Here is a 15,788-nt window from a genome sequence, read left to right as displayed (position 1 = left end):
AGACTTCACCTTCCAATGCAGGGTGTGCGGGTTCAATCCCTTGTTGGGGAGCTAGGATCCCACATGCCTCGTGGCCAAAAAACCAAAACATAAACAACAGAAGCAGTACTGTAACAAATTCAATGAAGACTTTAAAAATGGTCCACAGCAAAAAAAAACTTAAAAAAAAAAAGAATTAGTGGCGCAACATAAGTAAAGGTGAATAAGATGTTTGAGTTTTAAAACATCTATTTTGGTTGGTTTTCTTTTCCTTCCTTCTGGATTCTGGGTAGTTGAAGCCATCAAAAAAAATTAGTCCTCTGCAAACTAAAAGGCTTTCTGTGCTCACCGGTTTCCTGATGAAGTGGATTAACCAGTTCTAAAATATTTTCCTGTTTTGATTCTCTGATTCCAAATAACCTCAGCATAAGTGGTGTCACTGTATATTAATATTAATGAGTTAAACCAAACTGCATTCTATCGAAGTATTCACTGAAAAAAAAAAAGAGCACTTACTGATTTATCTTGAGCTCTAAATTGTTATTTAATACAGTGTTTAATACAATCTGTACACACGTACTTATATCAAATAGATGTTAACTAATTAATATTTACAAGGACTTTGTATAAAAAAACAGATCTGGGGATTTCCCTGGTGATCCAACGGCTGGGACTCCACGCTCCCAGGGCAGGGGGTCCCGGTTCGATCCCCCGTGGGGGAATTGGTTCCTGCATGCATGCCGCAACTAAAGATCCCGTCTGCCGCAGCGAAGGTCCCACACACCGCAACTAAGACTCGTCACAGCCAAGTAAATAAATAAATATTTAAAAATAAATAAATAAAAGACACACACACACACACACACACACACACACACACACAAAACAAACAAACAAAAAAACCCAGATCTTTTCTACTTCAACATGGCGACCTCCTATGTCCAAAAATATAAGCAGTTTCTATTTTTAAATGTTCAATATGATCCAAGACTTAAGTACACGTGTTACCTGATCTAGGTTCAAATAACCAGAAAATAATTCTCTTTATGGACACGGATAATTCTGCAGAGGACTGCAGTCTTAGTTCTTCCAGAAATGAAAATGAGCTCTTCCTACATTATTGTCAGTGCAAGTGGTGGCATGCGGCAGTTATTTTGCTGTTGTTGTTGTTGTTTTTTGCCACACCGTGTGGCATGCGGGATCTTAGTTCCCCAACCAGGGATCGAACCTGTGCCCCCTGCAGTGGAAGCGTGAGGACCTAACCACTGGACCCCCTCTCAGGGAATTCCCCATACAGCAGCTTTAAATGAATACAGACTCTGAGTCAGGAAGCCCAACTGTTTGGCCAAGATGTGGTGGCCTTTTACATAGCAGGCTGTGAGACCAGCGCATCTTAAAACCAGGTCAGAGAGAGGATTATGGTCTCCCGCCCACTCAGCCCTTCATGCTTTGTCCAGCTGCCACTGGTCAGTCTCTCTGATCCAGCTGCTGACCCAGACTGCAGAGGATTACTGGAGGGATCAGAGCTGGGATGCCTTAGGACAAATATCGTTCTTAAATGATGAAATATTTTGTAACAGGCAGTACAGGATAGAGACTAGCACAAAGATACCCACCCACGTATCCGAACCCAACTCCATCAACATTCCCATCCTCGGATCATTTATTTTCCCAAGAAATAAAATATTACAGGTGGAGTTGATGTTTCTTGTGTCCTGCTTCCTTTCTTTTCTCTCTCTTGGGATAACCTATATTCTGAATTTGGTGATTATCATTCTCACCCATGTTTTCGACTGTACATGAATATAGTCCTATATGCACTATATATAGGACTATATAGTATAGTGTTCTTCTGCATGTTTTCAAACTTTATATATAAATGACATTATACGGCACACATAATTTTTTTTTTTTTTTTTCCTCAGCTTCATGTTTTTGAGATAAGCCATTGTGCTTATCTGAGGAACCTATTGTTTCTCAGCCCTATACCCACCCTTCTGTAGTCTGTATTTCTCAAGCTCCTTTGCCAGTTGATTTCCCTTTGGGTTCTGCCAGTAAGAGGTATTGAGATGAGAGAAGTCATGGTTTTTCTTTCATTTTTGCTCTTTCCTTTCTTCTGGTGCTTTCTCCTGATGCAGCAGCCCCTGCTTTTCATCCCCAGCTCCAGTCCTGGCCCCTCCTCCCTCGAGTCTCCTAGCTTTGGTAATACCCCCTCCTCCTTTTTGTTCTCCCAATGCTTATGGGTGTAGCACCTTCCTACAGTTTCTAGTCTCTGAGTTATCATCCCTTCTCCTTTTTTTTTCTCTTTGAGCCTGGGAGCATATGGATAACCATTTCACCTGTTAAATCTGCTGTGTTTGTAACAACTATCACGATTTCTGTTTCCTGACTGGGCCCTGACTGCTGAAGGTGTGCTGTTAAATGTAGCTCTTGGGAGTTCCTGGGCGGTCCAGTGGTTAGGACTCAGCAATTTCACTGTTGGGGCCGCGGGTTCAATCCCTGCTCAGGGAAATAAGATCCTGCAAGCCACGAGGCACAGCCAAAAAAGAAAAGAAAAGTAGCTCTGGATCATTCTTTTTTTTTTTTTTTTTGGATCATTCATTTTTACTGCCATGCACTATTCCACTCTATGACTGCATCACAATTTATTCGTCCATCCTCCTCCTGATGGATATTTCCATGTTTCCCTATTACAAACAATATTGCAAACACCATTCCTGTATCTGTTTTCTTATCTATGCAAGAGATTCTCTAGGGTATACACTGGAGGAGGAGTTGCTGGGTTAGAGGGATATGCTCATCTTCTCGTTGCCTGGTTGTTAACGAAGTCGGGCCATTTCACTCCCTGACATAACTTGGTATTGTTACGCTTTTTATTTCTGGCAATTAGATGGATGTGGTATGCTATCTCATTTCCAGTGAGTTAGGTGTCTTTTCATAACTTCCTCTGTGAATTCTCTTTTCTTTCTTTCTTTTTTTTTTTTGTGGCTGATCTTAGTTCCCTGACCAGGTATTGAACCTCGGCCCTTGGTAGTGAAAGCACCGAGTCCTAACCACTGGACTGCCAGGGAATTCCCCTCTGTGAATTTTCTACTTGTAGCCTTTTGCACATTTTTTTCCTGCTAGGTTGTTTATATTTTCATACTGATTTGTATTATTGTAAATTGATTGAATTTCTTTATATATTCTGAATGCTTCATTGGTGAAATGTGTTGCAAATATATTTTTCCAATCTATGGTTTGTTGTTTGCTTTGTTTTATGATATCTTTTGTTATATAGAAGTGTTTTCTAAAAATTAGAGTCAAATTCATCAGTCCTTTGTGATTAATAATACTTTTTTCTCTTTTATCTCAAGGTCATAAAAATATTTTATATTTCCTACTAAACCATTTACAGTTTTGCTTTTCTTTTTTTTTAATTAATTTCTTTTCTTTTATTTATTTTATTTTTGGCTGTGTTGGGTCTTCATTGCTGTGCGTGGGCTTTCTCTAGCTGCGGCGAGCGGGGACTACTCTTCGTTGCAGTGTGCGAGCTTCTCATTGTGGTGGCTTCTCTTTGTTGCAGAGCACGGGCTCTAGACACATGGACTTCAATAGCTGTGGCACATGGGTTCAGTAGTTGTGGCTCGTGGGCTCTAGGGCGCAGGCTCAGTAGTTGTGGCGCCCAGGCTTAGGTGCTCCGCGCCATGTGGGATCTTCCTGGACCAGAGTTCAAACCCGTGTCCCCTGCATTGGCAGGCAGATTCTTAACCACTGCGCCACCAGGGAAGCCCAGTTTTGTTTTTCTGATTTAGGCTTTCAGTCCACCTGAAATTTATTTTTTTTTGGTGTGATGTAAGGATCACATTTTTTACCATATAGTTAAGCAAATATTCCACATCAGTTATTATCATTTATAGTTTATCATTTCTCCATTGCTTTGTAATGCCAATGCTGTCATATGTTATATTCCCATATGCACGTGGTCTGTTTCTAGACTCTATTCTGTTCCATTTCTGTATTTGTATATTCTTGTGCCAATGCAACAGAATTCTAATTAGTATGATGTTACAGAAAATCTTGCTAACTTATGGGCAAATCCCCACACCTCATTCTTCAAAATTGCCATGGATATTCTTGGATTTGTTCTAGCATACGATTTTTTCAAAATGGACATGGAATAGATTTACCATTTGAATTTTACCATCACCTTGTCAAATTCCATGAAAAATCCTGTTGAAATATTCACTGAAATTATAGGACTTCCCTGATGGTCCAGTGGTTAAGAATCCACCTGCCAATGCAAGGGGCACAGTTTCGAACCCTGGTCTGGGAAGATCCCACGTGCCGCAGGGCAGCTAAACCCATGTGCCACAACTACTGAGCCTGCACTCTAGATCCCATGAGCCACAACTAGTGAGCCCGTGTGCTGCAACTACTGAAGCCCACGTGCCTAGAGCCCGTGCTCTGCAAGGAGAAGGCACCACAATGAGAAGCCCGCACACTGCAACTTAGAGTAGTCCCCGCTCGCCACAACTAGAGAAAGCCCGCATGCCGCAACGAAGACCCAACGCAGCCAAAAAAAAAAAAAAAAAAGAACTGACATCTTTATAATATTTTCTTCCTGCCCCCAAATAAAGAATACAGTACCTCTATTTATTTAGGTCTTCTTTAATGTGTTTCAACAATACAGTTGTATAACTTTTTTCCATATGGGTCTTGCTCCTCTTTTGTCAACTTATCCTTAAACATTTAATAGTTTTATTGATATTTTTAACAGAATCGCTTTATATCACGTCTATTCCTAACGAAAAAGAGCACTTTGGATTTTTGTATATTGATCTTGTATCCAGAAACCTTATTAGTTGTGGTAGCATGGCTGTGTGCATCACATTAATAAATATTTTGGTGTTCTTTCCTTGTATTCTAGGGATAACTCTACTGGGCCATGGCTAAATTCAATTTTCTAGTACTTTCTGACCTTAGAGAGGTGCCTTTGTACAAAATCTGTAATCTGAGAAACTGAAGGGCTCTGCAGAGCGACTTCATCAGTCAGAGGGGCAAAATGCTTATGCAGACCAGGCTATTTTCATCTTGAAACCTAGAACAGTCTAATCTGCCTCTATTGACCCTTCTCTGTGTGCTTTTGCTTAATTTGTCTAGGGATGATTACCACCACATTCCCTTCACTGTTAGCTTCTTTTTAATTTGAGCTCCATTGAGAGCTCCAACAATATTAACTACCATCAAGGTTTTGTAACTCTCCATGGTGCTTATCAGAGTACTTATGCAAAGAGCTCTTTTTCTAAGGAAAAAGTTGGTTTCTACTGATGAATTGATGAGCTTCTGTTTATTAACTCATTGTAAGCTCATTTTTGTGTTGGCCTTTAGGAAGCTAGGAGCTGGGTTTTGTGCTCAGTGGGTTTTGTGCTGGGTTTTGTGCTCCCTTGACTCTGGTTTTTTTTTTTTAATTTTAAATAAATTTATTTATTTTATTTTTAGGAAGCTAGGAGCTGGGTTTTGTGCTCAATGGGTTTTGTGCTGGGTTTTGTGCTCTCTTGACTCTGGTTTTTTTTTATTTTAAATAAATTTATTTATTTTATTTTTGGCTGCGTTGGGTCTTTGTTGCTGCACGCGGGCTTTTTCTAGTTGTGGCGAGCGGGGGCTGCTCTTCGTTGCGGTGCGTGGGCTTCTCATTGCGGTGGCTTCTCTTATTGTGGAGCACAGGCTCTAGGCTTCAGTAGTTGCAGTATACGGGCTTCAGTAGTTGCAGCACACGGGCTCACTAGTTGTGGCTCATGGGCTCTAGAGCGCAGGCTCAGTAGTTGTGGCGCACGGGCTTAGTTGCTCCGCGGCACGTGGGATCTTCCTGGACCAGGGCTCGAACCCGTGTCCCCTGCATTGGCAGGCGGATTCTTAACCACTGCACCACCAGGGAAGCCCTTGACTCTGGTTTTTAATATTATTTTCTCTTTCTATGTGTTCCCCTTATTCAGACAGTGCCCCCACCATAGAGCCTTTTATTATTTAAAAAGTTATTAACTTTACTCCTACTTTAATGCTATATAGTTTTATTGTTTGTATGCTTCAGTGTAAGCTATGTCAAATCCTTTTGTGGATAGGTGAAGTTTAAATTCTAAATGAAATGAGAAATGTTCAATAGATGTTGACTGGATGGCGAGTATGAGGACTTTAGCGGGGGTGGAAATCTTCCAAAATTATTAGTGTAGAAACTTAATTTTGATGTTTTAGAGTCTATGCTTATAAAGAAGGCTTTTTACATCCTATACTGTATTGAATTCAGGGGGAAAATCCAATTTTACTTTAAATTTCTGCTAGTAAATCAAAGGCATTTCACAGCCTTATAAAATAGTGATGCTTGGCATGATAATTTCACATATTACCGCTGAATTAATATTTTGTTAAGTACTGAATTGTACCTCTCATGAACAGTTGTGGGCTTTTTCTTTTGAGCTGAATCTAAACCTGATTTTTAAAAATCGCTACCAGAGCGCTTGTGTTCTCCGGGTTTCTGAATTCCAATAACCCTCCTTCAAGGGCATCTCTCAAAGGCGAGCTCGGTCGGTTAACTCGGGGCGATACAAAGCATTTTGTTCTTTTACTCGCGGCCCTTACTCGGTCTCCCAAGGAGACAAGTTGAATGCCCACTAAGGCATGCTTTTCCATTACTCATTCGGCCTTTTCTCCCAAGGTGGCGTGTGGGAGGTGCTGTGATTGGGCTCGATAAGAATAGGCCGGGAGGCTTTCTGCGGTATCATATACTCTTCCCTTTGCGTGTTTCAGCTCCGATCCGACCGCGCCGCGTTCGGCGGCTTCAATGCGTGAGATGTTTTGCAAACGGACAATGACTCCACACTCGGCCGCCTCTCACAGTCGTCTCTGCTCCCCTGGCCCCCACAGCCCCGCCCCACTTAGGCTTGCTTTGTCCGCTTACAAGCCGGATGATCGGGTTAGCCCGGCGCGCCTGCTGCCGACTTACGCCCTTCGGGGGTCAACCTGGAGGGGACTCCGGGCACAGCCTTCGCCCACGCCGCACCCCCCGCACCCCCTCCGGCTTCTGAGCCACCAGGGGGCGCCCCGCAGTCTCCGCCTCTCCCCGCCGCATCCTTTCTCCGGCTTCCCCTGCGATTAGCCGGCCACCCAGAGCTCTGCACCCCTATTGGTCGCTGCCCGCGTCAGTTGCGGGCGCCAGGGCGGGCGGAGGTGACGCGCGGCGGCAGGGCTCCGGGCGGTGTCCGGCGCCGGCGGCTGCAGGCGGAGCTTCGCAAGGATCGGCGCGGGGCAGTCAGACGGCGGCGGTCTTGGGAGGTGCCAGCGAGAGGCCGAGCCTCTCCCCGACCGCCGAAGCCGCCACCGCCGGCCCTTCGCCGCGCCCCGGTCTCCCGCGCTCCCACCCTCCGCCCGCCGCGGCCCTCGGTGCGGGGCTGGCCCGATGCGTGATGGGGCTGCCGAGAGGCGCCCTGCGGCTCTCGGCGGCCGCTGCTCGCGCTGAGGAGCGTCGGTGCCGGGCTCCCCGCGCCCCCGCGCGCCGCGGCGCTTGCTGATCTGGCCGGCCCGCCCGCCCGTCCGTCCGTCCGCAGCACGGCTGAGGTAAGGCGGGGGGCGGGGAGGGCGGCGGTGGGCGCTTCGCCGCCGGCCTGAGGAGGGGGCCGCCCGGGGGGAGGGGCGGGCGGCCCAGGGGCCGGCGGGGTCTGAGCGGGGGAAGCTCCGAGCCGGGCCGGAGCCGCGAGTACTGAGGGCGCTGCCCCACCGGGGCAACGGGTGGGGTGGGGCGGGGCGGGGTTGGGGAGCCTTGGCCTCGGGGGTGGGGGACCGTTCCCGCGAGCCCCGGGCTTGGGTCCAGCGGCCTGCCGGGTCCCCCGCAGCGCCCCGCACCAGCCCTCTGCTACCCCTGAGCCGCCAGGCTCCGGCCGTGCCCAGAGGTCAGCCGAGCCGCCGCTGTCGGCCCGTTCGCCGGGATCTCTGCGCATATTGCGGCTCTGCTCCGTCTTGAAGCTACCCTTTATTATTTCCCCCCATCCCCTCTCCCCGGTTTTGGTTGGCATCGGGGCTTCGGCTAGGAATGTGGTTGGGCCCTTTTGCCAGATGAAGGCAGGAGCGGGTATCGCGTGGGAGGGGGGAGCCGATGGCGCAAGGACTGGAGAGGAGGGGCGCGGTGGGAAGGGAGGGGGCTTGTTGGATGCTGGCCAGCCGTGGGGAGGCTGGTGTGGTCTCGGCGATAGGCAGCCCGGGATTACTCTAGCAGCCATATTGGGAGGATGATCTGACAAATCCTTTAGGAGCCAGGTCCGGTTGCTGGAAGGCGCCGAGTGACAGCCCTGGCAGCTTTCAGGGTGACGGGCCGCACCACAGCCAAACTGGGGGGGTTGGGAGGTTGCTCCAGCGAGCCAGTCATTGTTCGTGCCACACAAAACATTCCGGGCCCTAAAACCAGAATGGAACTCCAAAATCACTTTTTTTCCTTGGTGAATTGCTAATTGAGCTTCCAGGGCAGAGTGCCTTCAAGATTCCATTCTTGTTGGGGTGAAATGATGGGTTTCTGTGTTCGTCTTCTATGACCAGGGCTATGGACACAGAAGGGATGACGATTCCTGACTTGTACAGAGGCAGATCTGAGGATTGCTAAGGCCAATGTATCAGGATGGAGGCCTGGAATTAGTATGTTGTGTCGGGTGGATAGATGTTCAGAGTAGCTGAGATGCAGAGGTGAAGTAAACTGGAACATTCTGATGATGGTAGAAGCTTGCAGCAGTATTTCTGAGGCCGCAGGTTGTCATCTTTGTGGAATCTCGAGGTAGCTGAAATTAGATTGTCAACAGATGCCTTGCTCACATATCTCTTACTGTTCTAGGCAGCTGTTCTGCTGATACTGAACATGTTTTGTGTCTTAGATGGGTCTGTCTGAGCCCCATGAAAGTATGGTGATTGGATTTGAATAGCTCTTAAGAGGTGATATCATGGTGGATATTTTATATAAAGGCTGGCATTTTGTCAACTTAGCTTAGTCATAATAAAATCTTGTGTTCTCTAAGAAGCGAGGTGATGCTCCCTAATTAAATTGGTATAGCTGTTGGATTATGAGACAAGTGAAATTGGTAATGTACAGTTTAAGGATGGAATATGAAGATTGCACACATGTTGGCGTTGTAAAAAAGATCTGGATATGATCAATAAGAGTTCAGTGTGAGCCTATAAATCTGTCTTTTCCTACATCCTAGATGTGGAAAAGTCCTGGAGAATGGCATGCCCGCCTTCTTTGTGCCCTTCGCTTTCATTCAAACTCCATTTCTTAATGAATAAATTCCTGTAACTAAAGTTGAACTGCTTAAACATTTTCAGATAAGGTTTTCTAAGAAAAGTCTTAACACTTTTTTATTTTATCATTAAGTTTTCCTTTTAAAACTTGGTTGAATCAAACATGGCTTCAACAGAAATTAGTGGTTTTTGCATTGTGTTAACATGCGAGAAATACAGAATGTCTGTTTTTAAATTCCATGCCCCAATTAAGAAATATGTCTAAGATTTAAATTTTGACATTGACTTTATTAGTAGAAAAGATCTGAAGAATTGTGGTTAAACATAATTTCAGCATTTGGTAAAATCAGACCTGATTGTGAGTCTGATTTGGAGGCAAGATTTTGTGAGTCTGTGCAGCTCTGATCTGATGAATGTTTTTCCAAAGTTTATCCAATTAAGTACAGCTTCCAAGCAATCTTTCCTTTTCAAGACCAGATATGAATGCAGTTTTCCTTTTTTCTCTCTTTTCTCTTTCCCACTTTGAATATGTGCAGGGAATAAACTGCCAAGAAGAGTGCCAACAGAGTCTCTCCAAGGCCAAAGCTTTCTAGCTCACATCCTGCTTTGGTCTTGTCCTGGGTACAAAGTAAAGGACAACAAAGTGCCCCTGCCTTGTTTGTAAACCCCATTCCCAGGCTGCTGATCACAGCAGGTCTTTTCCAGGAGTAAGCATATCCCTTTGGTCTTGTACACTGATGTGACGTAATTTCACAAGGCTCTGAAGGGAAAGGTATAGCATATCTACTTCATGTAGTTCTCTTTAAAAGATGGCCTTGTTGGTACAGACACTGGTGAATTTCTGGAGTTCATTAAAGAGTGTGAATAAATACATATTTAGAACTTTTTTATCGTGCAGCTCATCAGTAGAAGATAAATGAAACAGATGTGACTGTAATAGCAAAAACCTGCCAAGGGTTCTTTGGACTTCTGAGTTGGACTTTTCGATTAATGGCCCAGTAATTCGTTTATGCTCACTTCTGCGACATTCATTACCAGTTAATTAAGAGTGTGTGTAGAGATTTAGTTCTTTACTCTCAAGGAAGTTTCACTTTACCATATGCCTATGGATATGGTAAGATCAAGTTAACTCCAACTCCTTTCTGTTTTAGTACAGTTTAGTGTATTGCTGCCCTTGCCATGGTGGTTTCCATGATTTTCAGTCAGAGCCTCTTCCCTCTCTGTACTGCCATATAATACTTAACTATCTAATACTCGATTGGTACTTTTGTTATTGTTTTGTAGTGGTTTGTATATATGTTTTAAGTCACAAGATTGTAAATGTCTGATAGATTTTAGAATTTTTTTACATATGATATCACATTTTTTATGCCAAAGTGTATCATTCAACAACACCTTCACCTACCATTGCTCTGTTTGACGACTTGGCTTACTTCTCCCTTCCATCCGAATATCTGATATTATCCTGGCAGACGTCCGTGACTGTATAAACAACAACCACAACAATAATGATAAAATAGCTTACTCATATTGAGCTCTTTCTATGTGCCAGGCTCTTTTCTAACCACTTTATATTTACTCACTAACTTAATCTTTATAACAACCATATAAAATAGATACAATTATCCCCATTTTACAGATGAAGAAACTGAGACAGAGGCTAAATGACTTCCCCAGGGTCACTAGAAGTAGTAAGTGACCACTATGCTGATCTTCCTTTATCACTACTCTTAACTTTAAAATTCCTTGACTTCAGCTCAAGCAAACGTTGGCTTCATTCTGTTCCAGTAATTCAGTATTGTGACCATATCTTCTAACATGTCATCACCTTCAGACCTTCAACTATGATAATGTACAGCTCTCACTTTAGTAGTCTCTTGCTGTGTGTTCTCCCGCCTCAAGTCTTTGGTCCATTGGCCCTTTTCAGATTTTACTTCTTTGTCTTCCTTTTCACCACTGTGATTTCTGGGTGCATTGTCTCAGCCATTTTCTTACTAGCACTTGAAGTTTTTAATTCTTCTTTATTGTTCTGCAAGACCCACCGTGCCGATGCCAGCCTTGCATCATTCCTGTCATCGGTAGCCTCCTTTTTTACTCTGTGTCATGCAGAAACCTCACACAGTGCTGGGGATTGGTGCCACAGTTGATGTGTAGTCTTAGGTTTCCCCTGAGTCTGTCTTTGGTGTCTGTCAAAGCATTTCTGCTCAGTTCCCTCCCCCGTTCTCCACACCGGCTTTTCAAAAATCTTGACCGTTTTAGTTAGGCCTCCTCACTGCCCCATACTTGGCATAAACCTTACCTATAGCCTCATAGGAAAGAAAAGGCGTGAATTCCCCCACTTCCCCTTCCTTTGCTTACAAACTTCTCTGCCTTCTTTTTTTTTTTAAACATCTTTATTGGAGTATAATTGCTTTACAGTGTTGTGTTAGTTTCTGCTGTATAACAAAGTGAATCAGCTGTACGTATACATATATCCCCATATCTCCTCCCTCTTGCGTCTCCCTCCCACCCTCCCTACCCCACCCCTTTAGGTGGTCACAAAGCCCTGAGCTGATCTCCCTGTGCCCATAAATCTTTATAGCCTTCTGACATTGAATGAATTGATAGGTTTGATCTAATTGTCTCTTCTCTGAAGTTAAAAGCAAGTCCTGATTTTATTTTATTTTTCTGAGAAAATACATTCCTTGGATACAGCAACTCTGAATACCAGCCACAGCAGTACCTGCTTTGACAATCTTGCCTGCTGTATTAGCATGAAATAATTCTGCAGGAGCCAGAACAGCCTCATTTGCTTCATCACATAATCATGTACCAAGCAGGCATCTTTTCTGAGAAAATACTGAAAACTTCTGAGGCCTTCCTTCCTACCATAATTAGAAAACAATTCAGACTACCCTCGCTCTCCATAGTGAGGTCCTTGGCTCTGCTGTCCCCCACCCCATGCCAAACACTCACATTCTGCCTTCTTTCTTACCCTCTTTCCTCCAGTCTCAAGGGAAAGGTTACTCTATCTGACTTCAGCTAACCCCTTGGCCTGTTTTGTATATCACTGCCTTTTCTAATCTTTGGGGACTTGCTGTATTGGCTACTTTTCTTTCCCTCTTTCGCTGTTTCCCCACACACAGTTCCTTGAACACAGGAGGCGCAGTCCCACAATAGGGCCTTTGCTCTGATTCTTTCTTCCGCTTGGAACACTCTCCCTGAAATCTGCTTGGCTAATTCCTTTACCTCCTTCAGGTCTTTGCTTAAACCTCGCTACCTCAACAGGCCTATTTTGACCTCATTTATGCACCTGCATGGCACCCCTTCCAACTACACTCCTGAGCCCCCCGACTTTGTTGTACTTTTCCTCCTTCATAACGCTTATAATCACCGAATATTCTGTGTAATAACTTAAGTTATTATTTTAATGTCCCCTCTCCCCTACTAGAAGGAAAACTCCTCCGTGGCAAGGATGTTTATCTGTTTTGTTCACTGATTTATCGCAGACTCCTGGAACTGCCTGTTACATTGTAGGCACCTCATAAATAGCTGCTGAATAAAGGATAGAAACATCCAAGTCTTTCGTATTAATAAAATGGGGTAGGGAGGAGAAAAATTCCTGCTTCATCCCTGTTCCCTCCTGGCTGTCTCTCCTGCCCTCACAGCCAGCTTCTGGAAACAGTGAGGATACTTGCATTTCCAATTCCTTGCCTCCTAATTACTCCCCAGCCCACCACAGACTGCAGTGATCCCCCCACTTCACCAACACTGCTCATGCTCTGGTTTCCAGCCCTTGTTGCTGATGCGGGGGGGGGGGGGTTGGGGGGGGCACGCCTCACGCCTGTGCTGTATTGAAATTGTTGCTCACTTCACTCCCTCCTTTGTCTGCTTCTGTTTTGTGGGGCTGGTTGCAGTCTCCTGGGCCTCGTGCTTTTCTGGCCATTCACGTGGCTATCATTCATTCAACACAATTTTTGTATAACTTTTAAAGGCTTACTTTGTTTTTAAGAACTAGAATTTTGACTACATAACATATTTTCGGTGTTAAAATAAATAGCAGATTAGGCTATTACAGGAAGGTTTTATATAGTTATAATTTATATCACTTACTGCTTTTAAAAAGGCTTTGAGCAGCTTACCACAATACTATATATACGGTGAGGCTGTTAAACATGGAGAAGAAACAAAAATGTATGTGACAGGAGGAAAAAGTAAATATACAAATTACAACAATTTGTATATGTGTAAGTTTGTATAGTGTGGTTATTGTAACTTAGTTTTGAAACTTTTGAAAGTCAAAATAAAAAGGGAAAGAGAAATTATACACTTTTCATTCTGGTAAAAGAAAGCTAATGATTTGTCAAGAGGAACTTTTTTTTCTGGTAATGAATTCTAAAGAAATTCTAAGAGAAAAGTGTTATAGACACCCTGATAGAAAGATATGCGTACTAAGTGTTTTCAGCAGGTCTTTAAGTAAAAGGAAGAAATGTTCTTCAAAGACCTATTTAAAAAAGTAATCCACCTGCTTTCCGCACTGAGAATACAACATTAAAATATAACTTAAGTCTTTTCTACGAAGGATATGACTAACGTGGTTCACGTATATAACTTTATGTAAAGATAAGTCTGAGTATCCCAGCAGAAAACTCATTATTTAATAACCCTGGTGAGAACCTGGAATACTTGTATTGTGTTGTCATCTCAATGAAAACATACCTATTAAGCTTTGGGTACTGGTTTATCATGTGGCAAGATTGACACATTGTTGACACATGGAAAAGTCTGACCTGTGTTCTTGCCCAGCTAGTGAGCTACCTACCAGGCAGGTAGGTGCGGTCACAGGCAGATTTCAGAAAGAACCTTGCCTCATACCAAATTTGAATTAACCTCTGACTGAAACTTCCATTTCTACATCATAGCTGAGCTGAGTTCATTTTAACCTGGACAATTCCAGGAGTAGCTGTTGTCATCCACTTTGACAATAGAAGAGCTTCAGTGGAATATTGGGTTTTGAGTGGCAGAGCTCCCAGTGGATCTGCTAAAAGAAAATTATAGGATGTGGCTTCAGATATTAAAATGAATTGACTTACTAGACAGAGCTTAGTATTAACCATCCAAACAGTGAAAGATAAGAAAACAATGAAAAACTTTAGAGTAGTTTATTTTAAGCCTTAGGCCATAGGAGCTGTTGTTTCTGGATGTACTTCTTCGTTTATGAGAATAAAAGCATGTCACCAGTAAAAAGGAAGGTTCTTGATTTCTTAATTGCAGTGACAGGAAGACATGTGTCTAATAAATCTAAAAATTGTTTCAGGTTATTTTCTATAGTGGTTAAAACAGGTGGGGAGCCTGACTGAGCTAGTGTAATCTCATTTGAGATTGAAAATATGATCTGTCGGGAAACTTCCTGTGCAGTCTGATTCTTGGCATTGGGTTAGAATGCAGAAAGAGGTTTTTCTAACATGTGATCCCTTTTGAGCTTTCACAGCTTGGCTCATGGCTGATTTTTATCCACAGAGTCAAAGACCAAGAATAGACATACATACACACACAAAAATGAATTCTCACATTTTGGGGGCCATTTTGTCAGTATAGGCATGGTCAGTGACACAGAATATTGGATCCTAAAGCCTGCTTGGTCCTCAAGGAGAGTATTAGGCCAAGAGATGCAAAACTTTAATAATAACAAGGAAATTTTCACACCCTCTCAAAACGGGCTCATTAGCTACAGATATTTATTTTGGAGTATACATTTATTCTTTCTTATAATTCATTCTTTTTTTTTTTTTTTTTGGTTATGCTGCAAGGTTTGTGGGATCTTAGTTCCCTGACCAAGGATTGAACCTGGGCCCTCGGCAGTGAAAGCACCGAGTCCTAACCACTGGACTGCCAGGAATTCCCTAATTCATTCTTTTTTTTTTTTTTGACTGTTACAGAAATGTAACAAAAAAGTTCAGTAAGAAAATGTACACGATCCAATTTTCATCATAGTAAAATGTGGAGAGGGGACATGTGGAAGCAGTTGATTTCTCTGGTGAAGACAGCCATTGTTTATACTCGTTCCAAGGCTTCTAACATGATGATACTATTTTCTCGTATTACCACCATTCCAGTATTGTTCTGTTGCCTACTAGTTGCCATCTCCACACATTCATCTATCGCAAGATTCATAAAGGGATCAAATCCCCTCAGTATTCCTTGGACATGTCTGCCACCATTTAATTTCAATGATAACTTCTTGTCCATAAATTTCTTCAAGTCTGGAGGGTGAGCTTTGCTCATGATGTCTACTCGACGAGCTCAAAGATGCCTCCAAACGGAATTCGAGTTGTCCCTCACCCCTAATTCGTTCTTTAAAATGTAATTCACTAGAAAAGATTATCTTTTAAATAGACTGCTTGTTGATATTGTAAATTTGCGGGGATATAGCAAATTGTGTGAATGTTGAATTTAAAAGACTGAATTTCTTGGTTAAATTATGTTTTCAGTTGTGACAGACATGTACTGAATAAAGTATCAATGTATGAGAGTTAAGTAAACTACTGACTGCAACGTAGGGCAGAATGAAATAA

General features: G+C 43.3%; 1 protein-coding gene and 2 pseudogenes across 17 annotated transcripts in view; 1 reads left to right on the top strand and 2 right to left on the bottom strand.

The window, feature by feature from the left end:
- Positions 1 to 6,899: 6,899 nt before the first annotated feature.
- Positions 6,900 to 8,877, bottom strand: LOC149750835 (uncharacterized; annotated as a pseudogene).
- The window catches only part of KIF1B (kinesin family member 1B), a 148,343-nt gene continuing 139,753 nt past the window's right edge, over positions 7,199 to 15,788 (top strand). For 5 of the 17 annotated variants that reach the window (XM_089901508.1, XM_089901497.1, XM_089901479.1 and 2 more), the window contains exon 1: positions 7,201 to 7,569. The gene's annotated coding sequence lies outside the window, so the exon portion shown is untranslated. Of the gene's footprint in view, positions 7,570 to 15,788 lie in introns of all 17 variants that reach the window. The other 12 variants (XM_089901520.1, XM_089901547.1, XM_022598504.3 and 9 more) reach the window with 6 other exon arrangements.
- Positions 15,126 to 15,552, bottom strand: LOC111187140 (small nuclear ribonucleoprotein G pseudogene; annotated as a pseudogene).

This window comes from Delphinapterus leucas, chromosome 1, assembly GCF_059928025.1.
Source record: "Delphinapterus leucas isolate spDelLeu-1000000601 "Yukka" chromosome 1, BTC_Dleu_Yukka2, whole genome shotgun sequence".
NCBI lineage: Eukaryota > Metazoa > Chordata > Mammalia > Artiodactyla > Monodontidae > Delphinapterus > Delphinapterus leucas.
Note: the sequence above shows the minus strand (reverse complement) of the source record. Positions and strands in the feature narration are given on the sequence as shown.